General features: G+C 39.0%; 1 long non-coding RNA gene across 44 annotated transcripts in view; it reads left to right on the forward strand.

Annotated features, from left to right (window-relative positions):
• Positions 1 to 13,126, forward strand: part of LOC103350790 (uncharacterized) — a 772,648-nt gene that overhangs the window by 30,469 nt on the left and 729,053 nt on the right. For 34 of the 44 annotated variants that reach the window (XR_011378460.1, XR_011378458.1, XR_011378410.1 and 31 more), the window contains exon 2: positions 1,378 to 3,702. This is a non-coding gene — a long non-coding RNA (uncharacterized lncRNA). The remainder of the gene's footprint in view (positions 1 to 1,377; positions 3,703 to 13,126) is intronic. The other 10 variants (XR_011378442.1, XR_011378429.1, XR_011378432.1 and 7 more) reach the window with 2 other exon arrangements.

Raw genomic sequence — 13,126 nt, forward strand, 5'->3', positions numbered from 1 at the left:
ATTTCAGGCATGGAAAGCCAAGACACTCTGGCAAACAAACAAACAAACAAACACCTAAATGAAAGATCTCTGTGAGTGAGATCCCAGTGGAAAGAGCAGGTCTTCAAAGAAGGAGGTACCTTTCTCTGAAGGGAGGAGAGAACCTCCACTTTGACTATGACCTTGTCTAAACAAGATAAGAATCGGAGAACTCAGAGGGCTTCCATAGCCTTGGAAACTCATGACTGGTGCATAGGGAGATTACTGATGCCATAAACAGGAGTGTCAATTTGTAAAGTCAACAACAGGAGTCACTGTGCACTTACTCCTCATGTGGGATCTCTGTCCTTAATATGCTGTACATTGAGACTTAATGCTATAACGAGTACTCAAACAATATATTTCACTTTGTGTTTCTATGGGGGTGCAAACTGTTGAAAGCTTTACTTAATGTATACTAAACTGATCTTCTGTAAAAAAAAAAAAAAGAAGAAATTATCAATTCCCAACTTGACTCTCACTGGGATTAAACATGACAATAGGTCTGATCTGATTTCATCATCATTTAAAAAATCATCTATTATTTTTCACTTTATGTTTCTGTGTGGGAGCAAACTGTTGAAATCTTTACTTAATATATGCTAAACTGATCTTCTGTATATAAAGAGAATTGAAAATAAATCCTCATGTGAATGGAAGGGGAGGGGGAGTGGGAAAGGGGAGGGTTGCAGGTGGGAGGGACGTTATGGGGGGGAAGCCATTGTAATCCATAAGTCGTACTTTGGAAATTTATATTCATTAAATAAAAGTTAAAAAAAAACAAAAACAAAAAAAAAGTTATTTCTGAGTACGTCTGTATGGGTGTTTCAGATGAGATTAGCATTGAATCCGTGGACTCAGTGAAGCAGATGGCCTCCACAATATGGGTGGGCACCATCCAGTCCATTATGGCCCTGAGCAGATGAAAGGCAGAGGAAGGAGGATTTCTTCCCTTTTTTGTTTCAGTTTGAGTGCTTGACCTAGGACCTCTCATCTCATCTTCTCCAGCCTTGGACTGGGATTTCCATCATTAGTGTCCCTGGGTCTTAGGCCTTTGGACTTGGACATGAACTTTATCACTGGCTTTCCTGGATCTCCAGCTTGTAGACAGAAAATCAAAGGACCTCTTGGCTCAAGCTCATTCCTCATAATTTCTCTCTCTCTCCATTTGTATGCCTGTGTGTTTATGTGTATATATACCTCCTATTTGTTCTGCTTCTCTGGAAGACTCTGTCTAATACAGTCATACACTAGAGGGAGAATATGATAGTGTTCTGATGAGAATAACAGCTGTATTTTATAATATAAACTAAAATGTTAGCATTTAGACTAACCTTAATTCCCTTTGTCTCTGTTTAGAATCTGAACCTTGCAAACTCCAAGTCCTTGAGCCCTGGACCTGTGTAAGTTTATTGAAGTTTTGCAACTCTGTGAGGCTTCTTGGAGACATCTCTTATATTTCAAGTGTCCTTAAAGACTTTTCAATCAAATTTCTGCTACAATGTGTGTTGCTTGTCTGAAGGGTCTTCAAAATATTCATGAAAAACTATGCATGGATTTCAAATTTTTTACATAAAAATTAACATTTAATTCCACTTTCCATGAACTTTCTGAAGTACTCATTTTTTTTTAGTTCATGAGATTTTTATTTTAACTGAAAGAAAAAGCAATTTTTAAGTGGATTTCCAGTATTTAACACTTAAATCTTAACCCCAGGAAGTTTTAATGTCAAACACTGAGGTACCCTTATAACATGTGGTTAGGATGTTAAATTCTACTTCATATGAGCACTAGCCTATGAAAAAGAGCTATAGTTTTGATATTTGACAATGATAAGATTAAATAATTATTATTAATTGTTGAGTCAGACCTTCATTCATTCTTTCATTCATTTATTGAATATTTATGAGGTATCTTTAAAATGTATGTTATGAAAAAACCACATGGATTCAGGAGTTTTTGCACCAAAATATATTTTAATTCCATTTTCATGAATTTTTATTTTTTTATTTTTGACAGGCAGAGTGGATAGTGAGAGAGAGAGACAGAGAGGAAGGTCTTTCTTTTTGCCGTTGGTTCACCCTCCAATGGCCGCCACGGCTGGCACGCTGCAGCCGGCGCACCGCGCTGATCCGAAGGCAGGAGCCAGGTACTTCTCCTGGTCTCCCATGGGGTGCAGGGCCCAAGGACTTGGGCCATCCTCCACTGCACTCTCGGGCCACAGCAGAGAGCTGGCCTGGAAGAGGGGCAACCAGGAAAGAATCCGGCACCCCATGAATTTTTCTTATGTCCCCTCATGTTATATGCCAGATATTATAGATTGCAGTGGCTATGTAATAGGAACCTTCATATTTTTCTGTGAGGGGTCAGATAGCAAATATTTCAGAATTTGTGCCTTTTTAAGGTCTTTTGTCATAGTTACTGAACTCTGCCAGTGAGAACAGCTGTAGACAAAACATAAATGAATAAGAATGGCTTACGTACCTTACTCGTTGACAATGAAACTTGAATTTTATGCAATTTTCAGTTATCAAATATTCTTTGGCATTTTTTCAATTTTCAAAAAATGTAAAAACTTTATTATCTCATGGACCATATAAAAACAGGCAGAACTTGGATCTGTCCTGTGGACTGTGGTTTGCCAACCCCTGGGAATAGTAATGAATAAAACAGGTAAGGCATTTGCTGTCTGGCCCTTACAGTCTAGTGAGATGACTCATTTAATTAGTTTGCAAAGCCTCCTGGTTAAATGAGAGTGTGTATGTTCACTACTACTTGTGGGACTCACAGCAAGAACATAGATAGAGGCTCAGGTACCGTTAAGTTTAATATTTAAAAGCTCTGAATTAAGCTGACAAACTTGTAAATAAAATATATTACCATACTGTCTTGAGAAATATATTCTAAACATAACCTAGAATTTACAATTCTCATGTGCTTTGGAGTTTTACCCCAGAATCCTTCACATTAGAAAAATACAGGATTTAGCCTTTAGCTGGCTCTGTCTTCTCTCTCCATTCCCAGCTCAACCCTATATTGTGAAGGGCTTCATGTATTCTCCCAGGTACAGCCAGCCACAAGTCCCAAGTCTGACCGTGTCTGTGTAAGCATCTTCCCTTTGCCCTGTGGTTGGGCATACAAGAAGCAGAATAAGGTGGTGGCTGGTATAGATTCTAGAAGCACCCTAGCTAGCTACAATGGTGTTAAGACACAAAGGGAAGTGTAACTCCACATAGATGCCTCCCCTTTGATTCACAGGTTAGGAGGCCCTAGGAGAGTTCTCTCAGGTGTGGGGTCCAGGTCAGGCCTCACTGAGACAGAAAGGGTAGGGTCCAAGCTGGAAGGTAGTCATCTCCAGAAGCCATTACTCCTAGGTCTTTCCTCATCTGTGATGGAATGTTCTTGGTCTCCTTCCTACTTGGACTTCCATCCCTGTAGGCCCTCTTTCATTTCCTGACTGACTACTCTCCTTTGCTCTCCCAGCCCTCCTTCCCAGCCTTATCTAGTCTTTTTGGAGGCACTCGGGGTGTCATCCAGAATCTTCCTCTTGCAATTGGGCTGAAGGTTTGTTTCTGTGTGTGTTTGTTTATCTTTTCCTGATCTGCTTTGTTTTAGGAGAAAAGGTAGCCCTGTAGCTGCAAGAGAAAGAGGGAGAGAATACAGCTGGCCCTCTGAATCTACGAGGTCTGTATCAGTAGGTTAAACAAAGCTTCTTCAGAAAATCCTAAAAAAATTGAGTCTTGATTTATGATCCTTTCATTCTCAGAGATAGTACAGACTGAACATGAAAGGATGTTTTATTTTATCAAATGCTTCCTCTGAATCTGTTGAGATGATCATATGGTTTTTTCTTTATTTTATTGATGTGATATGTCAAATTTATTGCTTTCTGTATGTTGAACCATCCCTGCCTCCCTGGGATAAATCTCACTTTGTCAGGTTGCATGATCTTTTACATGTGTTGTTGGATTCTATTTGTTAGTATTTTGTTGAGGATTTTTACATCCACATTCATCAGATAGATTGGTCTATACTTCTCTTTTTTGTTACATCTTTGTCTGGTTTTGAAATTAAGGTAATACTAGCCTCATAGAATGAGTTTGGAGGAGTTCCTTGTGTTTCAATTTTTTTGAATAGTTTAATAATTGGAATTAGTTCTTTAAAAGTAGAATTCAGCAGTGAAGGCATCCAGTCTGGGGCTTTTCTTTGGGAGGTTCTTTATTACTGATTCAATCTCAGTCTTGGTTATTGGTCTATTCAGATTTCCTATGTCTTTGTGCCTCAATTTTGGTAAATTATATATGTCTAGAAGTCTGTCCATTTCTTTTGCTTCCAATTTGTTGGCTTATAGCTGTTTATAATAATTCCTAATGATTCTTATATTTTTGTGGTATCAGTTGTACCAGATCCTTTTTCATCTCTGATTTTATTAATTTGGGCCTTCTCCTTTGTTTATAATGGTTAGTTGGGCCAGTGGTTTATTAAATTTTTTAACTTTTCAGCAAGCCAGCTTTTCATTTCACTTAACATTTTGTATAATTTGTAATAATTTTATATTTGTTTCTTCTCTAATTTTATTATTTATTTCCTTCTACTAATTTTGGATTTGGTTTGTTCTTATTCTTGTAGGTCCTTGAGATGCATTATTCAATTAGTATTGACATATATTGACTTATTCCATCTATTTCATTAGGTTGATAACATGGTCATGAATCTTGTAATGAGTGAGGAAAGAATTCTTTTCTCCCTTAGTTTCTGGTACCCAAAGAAGTATGGTTGAGACATCTGTAGATGACACCCTGGGACAACTGACAAAAAAAAAAAAAACAGTAAAAAGTATGAATTCTCTACCTTATGAGCTCTTCCAGATTTCTAAATGTACTGTCTGATTGAGTGAAAAAGGTAAAAATATCTCCTTATCCTTGCCTTCAAAGTTTACTTTAAGAAAAGGCATTTGTATGTGAACTAGTTATGAAAGTATAGTGACTTTTGTGATTTTTCACAGGTACTCTTGATTTATGATCTTTTCATTCCCAGAGATAGTCTTCTCTCCCTTTGTATCTGTCTTTTTTGGGTTGTTTGTCATAATAAGGAAAATCAGAAAGGATTCTTTTCCCTTCTCATTTTGTGTCTTGAGAGCTTACTTTGTAAAGTGAGAGGAACCTTTCCTTTGTCTCTGTCACTTAGATTGTTGGAATCTATGTAGGGTGGCTGACTTTCAAAGCTAGAAAACCTGAGCAGTGTCTGTCTCACCTTACCATTACGAGATACTAGCCAGAGAAGATCCAGATCCTGGGACAGTGCACAACTACTAGCAGCAAGACTAGACAGCAGTTGGAAAAATGTGCACTGGACCTAAGAACCAAGAATATTTTCATAATAAAAATTTGGGAGAGAAAAACATATATTGAACCTACTTTGACTATTGATAAGAGAGTGTAATAGTGTGAAATGGGGAGTTTTGGGGTAGGAGGACAGTTCTCAAGGAGATGTCTTTTGCTTCTAATTGGTGTGGTCAAGAGTCTGGAAAGTTCATTTGTAGGCTGGGGATGATATCACTTGGTGGTTTGGCCACCTGAGGATTTTAGTCAGTGTTTTAACATACATTCAAGAATATGGAATAGTCTTTGTATCTTCACATTTTACTGATCAACTTCCCATATTATCCTTCTGTGTCCTCTGGCCCTTGTAATTAGATTTAGGACATATCAGAGATTTTTTTTTATCATCAGTCCTCAGGGAAATTTGTCTTGTCTCTAGCTGCTGTGTCCTGTGGCAGCTAGAGAGCTAGCCCCTGTGTCCAGGGGCTGCAATGGCTGGAGCTGTGCCGATCCAAAGTCGGGAGTCAGGAGCTTCTTTTGGGTCTTTCACGTGGGTGCAGGGGCCCAAGGACTTGGGCCATCTTGGACTGCTTTTCCAGGCCATAACAGAGAGCTGGATTGGAAGAGGAGCAGCTGGGACTAGAACCGGCACCCATATGGGATGCCAGCGCTTCAGGTCAGGGCTTTAACCTGCTGCCCCACAGCACCGGCCCCACTTTTGCTTTCTTAAAACTACTTTTGGTAATATCTTTTGGTGCATGGGAGTTGCTTCTTTTGTATCTATTCCAAGGATACCCTTTTTGGTCCATGGTAGAAGTTTATTCTAAGACTAAAATGTTACCCCTGAGTCTTTCCATGAAAGGGCCTGTTGGATTAAGTTGTTCTGGAGTAAGTGCACTTCTGGAGATCCTACTTGATGATGATCAGATAGAGGGTCCTTTGACTTGGAAACACTATTGTATTTAAAGAGCTTTCATCCAGGGCTGGCATTGTGGCACAGTGAGTTAGGCCACTGTCTATGATGCTAGCATCCCATAGGTGAATCCTGTCTTCCACCTCTGATCCAACTCCCTGTTAATGCACCTGGAAAAGGTGCAGAAGATGGCTGAAGTGCTTGGACCCCTGCCAACCATGTGGGAGACCCTGATGGGGTTCCTGGCTTCTGGCTTTGGCCTGGCCCAGCCCCAACTTTTGCTGCTATTTGTGGAGTGAACCAGCAGATGGAAGATCTTTCTCTCTCTGACACTCTCTGTAATTCTCACTTTGAAACAAAATCTTTAAACAAAAGAGCTCTCATCCTAAATGAATATCCTATCAGTATTTATGAGAAGATGAAATTGAAAGGACACAAAAGAGTGTCACAAACTAGTTTTGGGGATTCTTCTAGTAAGAACAAAGACCTGTTTCTTCAGGTGTTTGTTTCCTTATGATAACTTCTGCATCATGTAAGACTTACTAGATTAATTTGTGATGGCCTTTTGGCGTTCTGAGTACCATGGCAGCTGACAAGAACAAGTGCCTTTGGTGGGAAGAATCACTATGTTCCTAAAGTTGTAATTATGAAGTGTATGACGTTTGTACTTGTGAATGCTCCAACATGGGAAGCAGTCCACACAGCAGACTCATAGAATGACAATTTTAGTAGCACTCTGACCTCAGAATCAGCCCTTAAGGCATTATGGTCTGGCTGAAAAGCCCACAAGACATTTCAGGCATAGAAAGCCAAGACACTGTGGCAAAAAATGTCCTACATGAAGGACCTCTGTGGGTGAGACCCGAGTGGAAGGAAGTGGTCATCAAAGTAGGAGGTATTTTTCTCTGAAAGGAGGAGAGAACTTCCACTTTGCTTAAGGCCTTGTCTAAACACTGACGAAATTTGTGGATTCAAAAGGCTTCCATAGCCTAGGCAGCTCAAGTCAAGAGCTTTCAGTGATCACTGCTGTCATATGTAAGACTGTTAATTGTTAAATTAACAACAGGAGTCACTGTGTACTAACTTCCCATGCAGGACCTCTGTCCTTAATTATGTCTAAGTGCTGGCAAAAGATTGTATCATTCTTGGGTGCTTATTTTAAACTTAATTAAGTTTCTGAAAAAAAAAGTGAAATTAACTTCAAAATGCAGTGACTTTGAACAGCTCTATCTCAACGGTTGAATGACAGTTCTTTTTTGTCTGTGTGTGCAAATTGTTGAACTCTTTACTTAGTATAGAGTCGATCTTCTGTGTATAAATTTAATTGAAAATGAATCTTAGTGAAGAAAGGGACTGGGAGAGGAAGGAGGAGGAGGAATAGGTGGGGGATTGTGCATGGGTGGGTGGATATGGTGGGAAGAATCACTATATTTCTAAAGTTGTACTTTTGAAATGCATGAAGTTTACATTCCTTAAATACAAGGTTTCTTTGGGAAAAAAAGAACAAGTGCCTTGTGAAAGGTAGCAAAAGGGAGCTGTAAAGAAATTGGTCTATTTTCTAAGAAAGATTGATATGATGTGAAAGCACCTACTGTTTAATGTAAGAAAAACTGGAAAAACACTGGTCATGAGGATTCATTGAACCAGAATTCCAACTGATGGCCTCAAGGGTCATGTGTTTTAAGTGAGTCCACTGATTTGCAGAATGATGAGGGCACATTTATAAATTCAGGCTAATTATTGAGGATGATCAGCGTAAAAATTGCCTGACCAACCTCTATGACCAGGATCTTGCCCATGGCAAAATTTGTTCCATTCTCAAAAAATGGCAGACTATGGTTGAAACTCAGGTTAATGTCAGGACTACCAATAGTACTTTGACTCATCTGTTTTTTGCTGGTTTATGAAAAAAAAAGTGACAATCAAGTACAGAAGACTTCTTAGGCTCGGCACCAGCAGGTCTGTCAAATCCAGAAGGTGATGATGGAAATTGTGACTTGAGAGGTGAAAACAAATGGCTTAACAGAATTTATCAGTAAATTGATTCCAGGTGACATTGGAAAGACAAAGGAAAGGCTTGCCCATGTATCTATTCTCTCCATGATGCCTTTGTGGGAAAAGTGAAAATGCTGAAGAAGTCCAAGTTTAAATTGTGAAAACCTCTGGAGCTTCATTGTGAAGGCAGTCATTCTGGAAAAACCACTGGGGATGAGAGAGGTGCTAAACTTGAATGAGCTGATCATATGAGTCATCAGTCCAAGAATGTGTTTAAAATTTAGACTGTAATAGTGACAAAGTATCCTATTTGTGAAAAAAATGAGTACTTTTCTCTTACTTATCTGTCTTCTGTTGTATGAATCTAAGCCACGAACCTAGTGATGGACAAGAAATCTTTCTTCCCCTATGAAATAGAGAACATTGAATGTTCAGTTGCCAAAGGTTTACTGCAGTGCTTTTGTTTATATTGGTTCAGTATTGGCCACTGTTGTAGGCCTGTGATAAAGTTTGCTGATTTCCAGCATTAGGTATTTTAGACATTCTCTTTTATGATATATGGTATATGTTGGACTTTATCTGTGAGATAAGAAATTGGAATAAAATGCCTGAAGTAATTTTAACCTGTCTTATGGTATGAATTATCATTTTGATTTTAGCTTTAAATAATAAACTTGTAAGGCTCTCTTATCTTTATTGGCTTGATGATTTGTTTCTGGAATTAGAAACTGACTTTGCCTAATATCTTATCAACACAGGGCAACATCCTTTGTATCTGTCATAAAAGGTGACAAATAGAAATGTGTTTGATTAGCACCTGCCCTCAAAGTCACCCCTACACAAAAACTTTTCCTGTTAGAGCACAACCCACTGCTGCTTGTTTAATCAAACTGAGTACCATATCCCTTCTTGAAGATGAAAGAATTTAATGCTGAAATCAGCCTGAGTTTTATTTATGAATCAGTTGCCTGTGAAATATGCATAGGCATTTGAAATTAGACATAATGAGTAGAATATATACATATTCAAAAAAATACATGGATCATTTCCTCTCTTTTCTTGTGGTTAAAGTAGACTAGGGGAGCAGTGGCCTCCTGGTGCTGCCATTATCATTCCACATTTCTCTTTTATTGCCCATCAAACATGTGTAGATTTAATGACCTGGAGAGGGATCAGTGAAATTCCTCACAGCGCTGCATGTTTATTAATGGGCCTCCTGTTCAATGTGATGTGATAGTGTCAGGGTTATGCTGTGGTATTGCAGGGGACAATTAAGAGTTTCTTTGTCCAGGATAAGAAGGAAATTAGCCACTGATCAGCAATATAGAGACAGCTCCACATCCTGGCCAGCACATGGGGAAGGAGCAAAGCAAGGGCCACAGAGAGGTTAGAACCTGGAAGATGGCCGGCGCCGTGGCTCAATAGGCTAATCCTCCGCCTGCAGCTCAGGCACCCCGGGTCTAGTCCCGGTCACTCCTTGTCCTGTCCAGCTCTCTGCTGTGGCCCGGGAGTGCAGTGGAGGATGGCCCAAGTACTTGGGCCCTGCACCCGCATGGGAGACCAGGAGAAGCACCTGGTTCCTGGCTTCGGATCAGTGCGGTGCGCCTGCCGCAGCAGCCATTGGGGGATGAACCAACGGAAAAGGAAGACCTTTCTCTCTGTGTCTCTCTCTCACTGTCCACTCTGACTGTCAAAAAAAAAAAAAAAAAAAAAAAAAAAAAAAACAAAACAAATAAACAAAAAAAAACAAACCTGGGATGATAGTTGTGTTGCTAAGTTTGTTCTGTTAGAGGACATTAGGAGGAATAGCAGTAGGGCCCGATAAAGGTGGAAATAATGGAAAATAATAGATGCAAAAGACAATTTACAAATGGTTAGGAATGGAAGTCATTGCAATGACTGTTTCCTTTGCTAAGGAGAACATTTAGTTCATGCAATTAAATTTATTTCAATTCTATTCAAGAAGAACTTCTTGATCAACTATTTATATGAATATAGAAATTTTGATCCATTGGTGTAATAATAATTAGGATTTAGTCCTTGACTTCAAATTGAAAAAAATTCTTCGGAGGGAGTTTATTTGGAGGTTGGGGAAGGCCTGTCATCTGATTCAGGCAACTGGTAGGTGTTTTTGGGAAGCCATCTCATGTATGGAATGTTTGAGCATGTTAGAGGAAAATAAACTAAACAAGGCCTACTCCCTACTTGCGCTGAGTTTTTCTTACAGCAGAAAGCAGCACAGAGAAAATGATTAGAGATTAATCAGCAAGATGAAATTTAAGGGATAGAGAAGGAAAAGAGCTAATGTTAATCAAGCAATTTGTCATTATTCAACAGACACTAATTTATTAAGTGCCTGCCATGTGCCAGGAGCTATCCTGCATACTGGGGATTCATCTCCAAGTCCATATGGCCTGGTAATGCTTTCACTGTGCCATTTCCTTCATTACACAGTTATGCTTGTTACGGGCTGAATTGTGTCCCTGCCAAATTCACAGTTGAAGTTCTTTCCCTTGTACCTTAGGATGTGCTTGAACTTGGAGATAGGGACTTTAAACAAGTAATTAAGGTTAATGAAGCCATTAGGAAGGGCCCTAATCCAGTCCGACTATAGTTACCCCTCTGTATACATGGGAAATTGGTTCCAGGGCCTCCTGTGATTATCAGAATCTATGGATGTTCAAGTTTCTTATATAGAATAGCACAGTATTTTCATGTAACCCCCACATACCTTTTTATGCTGTAAGTAATCTCTAGATTATTTGTAATTTGGAATACAATATAATTGCTGTGTAAGTATTTACTATATTCTGTTGTTTTGGGAATAAAAAAAAGAAAAAAATGTCTGTACATGTTCAGCATAGATGCCAGGTTTTTCAGAAAAGTTTTTTGTTCCACATATGGTTGACTCTGGATCTGAAATCTGCAGATATGGAATGCCAACTGTGGTGCCCTTATGAGAAGAAGGAAAATTAGGATTCCAACATACTTAGATGGAAGGCCTCATGAGGACACAGGGAGAAGATAGCCATCCAAAAGCCAAGCAGAGAGGCTTCATAAGGAGCAACCCTATGGATACTTTGAGTTTGGACTTGTAGTTTTTAGATCCATAAGGAGATGAGTTTCTGTTGTTTGTGCCAATCATTCTATGGTGCTTTATTATGGTAGCCCTAAAAACCATCACAACCCTGAAAGGAAGAGCCATAATGTCACTTTGAGATGAAAGTGAGGTTCAGAAAGTTATACGAGTCAACTATGGTTAGAAAACTGGTAAGTGATTTTCAGAACTTGAGTTAAAAAAATTCCATAGTCATTGAAAAGATCAGCATTAAGGACATGTGTATCATATTTCACAAAAGAATCTTGGTTTAATCATCAGTAATCACTGTATATAAAAGGGTAACAAATACCAATATTATAATGCAAAGTCAGGCTATTTAGGAAACTGTTATGTAAGGTGACATAGTAGAGTATCTTCTACTTATTCCTTACATAGAACATCACATTAAGTTCTCACAATATATTTAAAAAAAATACAAGCTAGAACTTGTTCCAGAGGGAGCAAAGCAAACATGGCTAACATCCCATATCAGAAATGACCAAGATAGCTGGGAATGTCTAAAGATACAGTCTTCATTTTTATAGGAAAGGGAAATAGATTTGTCTTAAGTAAGTCTGCAGGAGAGAAACAAGACCAATTCTTAGAAAGGCAGATATTGGCTCAAGTAAGGATGGTTGAGACACAGGAAATAATAAAGGGTCTCTAAGGTGGTTTTTTTTTTTTTTTTTTTTTTTTTTTTAAGGCAGAATGACATGTATTCTGTTCCACTTTATCATGAAACACGAGTGAAGTCCTAGTCTTAAATTGTGGGTTCCTGATATAGGGAGGCAGTGCTGGATCTGGTATCCCAAGTTCATTTGTTTCTCATTTTGAATTTCCCCTGGTCCACCACAGGTGAAGAGTCACTTCATATGTGGAGGTCTCTGGTTGGCTCTATATTGATTGATCACTCTGGAGAGATCATTCCCTACAGACTAGTGTTTTTCCCCCTCTTAAGTGATTCTACAGCAAGAAGCAGTGGAAATATCCCTGAGACACAAGATTATAAATAAATCTGTTCATAAGAGTATGGAAGCTCTGTCATTAGCTAAAGTCTTTATGATTTATTCAGTGTTAAGTGCCAGAAACACATAATCAAAATTAAATTGGGAAATGAAAATTAGAACCTTGTGCATAGGTGGATATCCCTTCTGAAATTAACATCATGCTGGGAATTGTTCCCAAACCAAGTTTAAGTCTACAGATTAAGAATCCACACAGCTGTCTAGATGGACAGATGGCTCTGTGGAGTTAAGCCAGGGAGATTTTCTTACCATTGTTTTCTGCTGTGATCTTTGGTAACTCTAAGTATTTGTTTCCATGAAACAAAATTAGTCTGGGGTAACTGGTTTAGGGTTGGGCATTGCCTTATATTCTATTTTTTAAATTTATTTTTTAGTGCTGGATGGTACGCTACAGGTCACAGTCTGAGCTCTTTGGAAAGTGAGGCGTATGAAAGGTTGGCATTGAGCTAACCTGACTTCTGATGGCCTGACCGTCCACCCTAGACACTTGCTCTTCCTCCCATCAGCTCAGTGCAAAAGTGGTCTATTTGGAAAGAGGAACTGGGATTGCTTGGCTCTGTTCTTTTCCTTCTTGGGAGAAGTCAGGATATCAGAAAGGCTTCTCTGCTCTTCATGGCAGCTTCTGCTCCCACACACCTGTCACTCCTGGGGTGGCTGGCATGCCAGGTGCAGTGTTTCCATCACCAAATTTATGAGTCACATCCAAGGTGTCTTCATTTGATATTCAAAGTGACATTTTGATCATTCTCCCATT

Source organism: Oryctolagus cuniculus, chromosome 8 (assembly GCF_964237555.1).
Source record: "Oryctolagus cuniculus chromosome 8, mOryCun1.1, whole genome shotgun sequence".
Lineage (NCBI taxonomy): Eukaryota > Metazoa > Chordata > Mammalia > Lagomorpha > Leporidae > Oryctolagus > Oryctolagus cuniculus.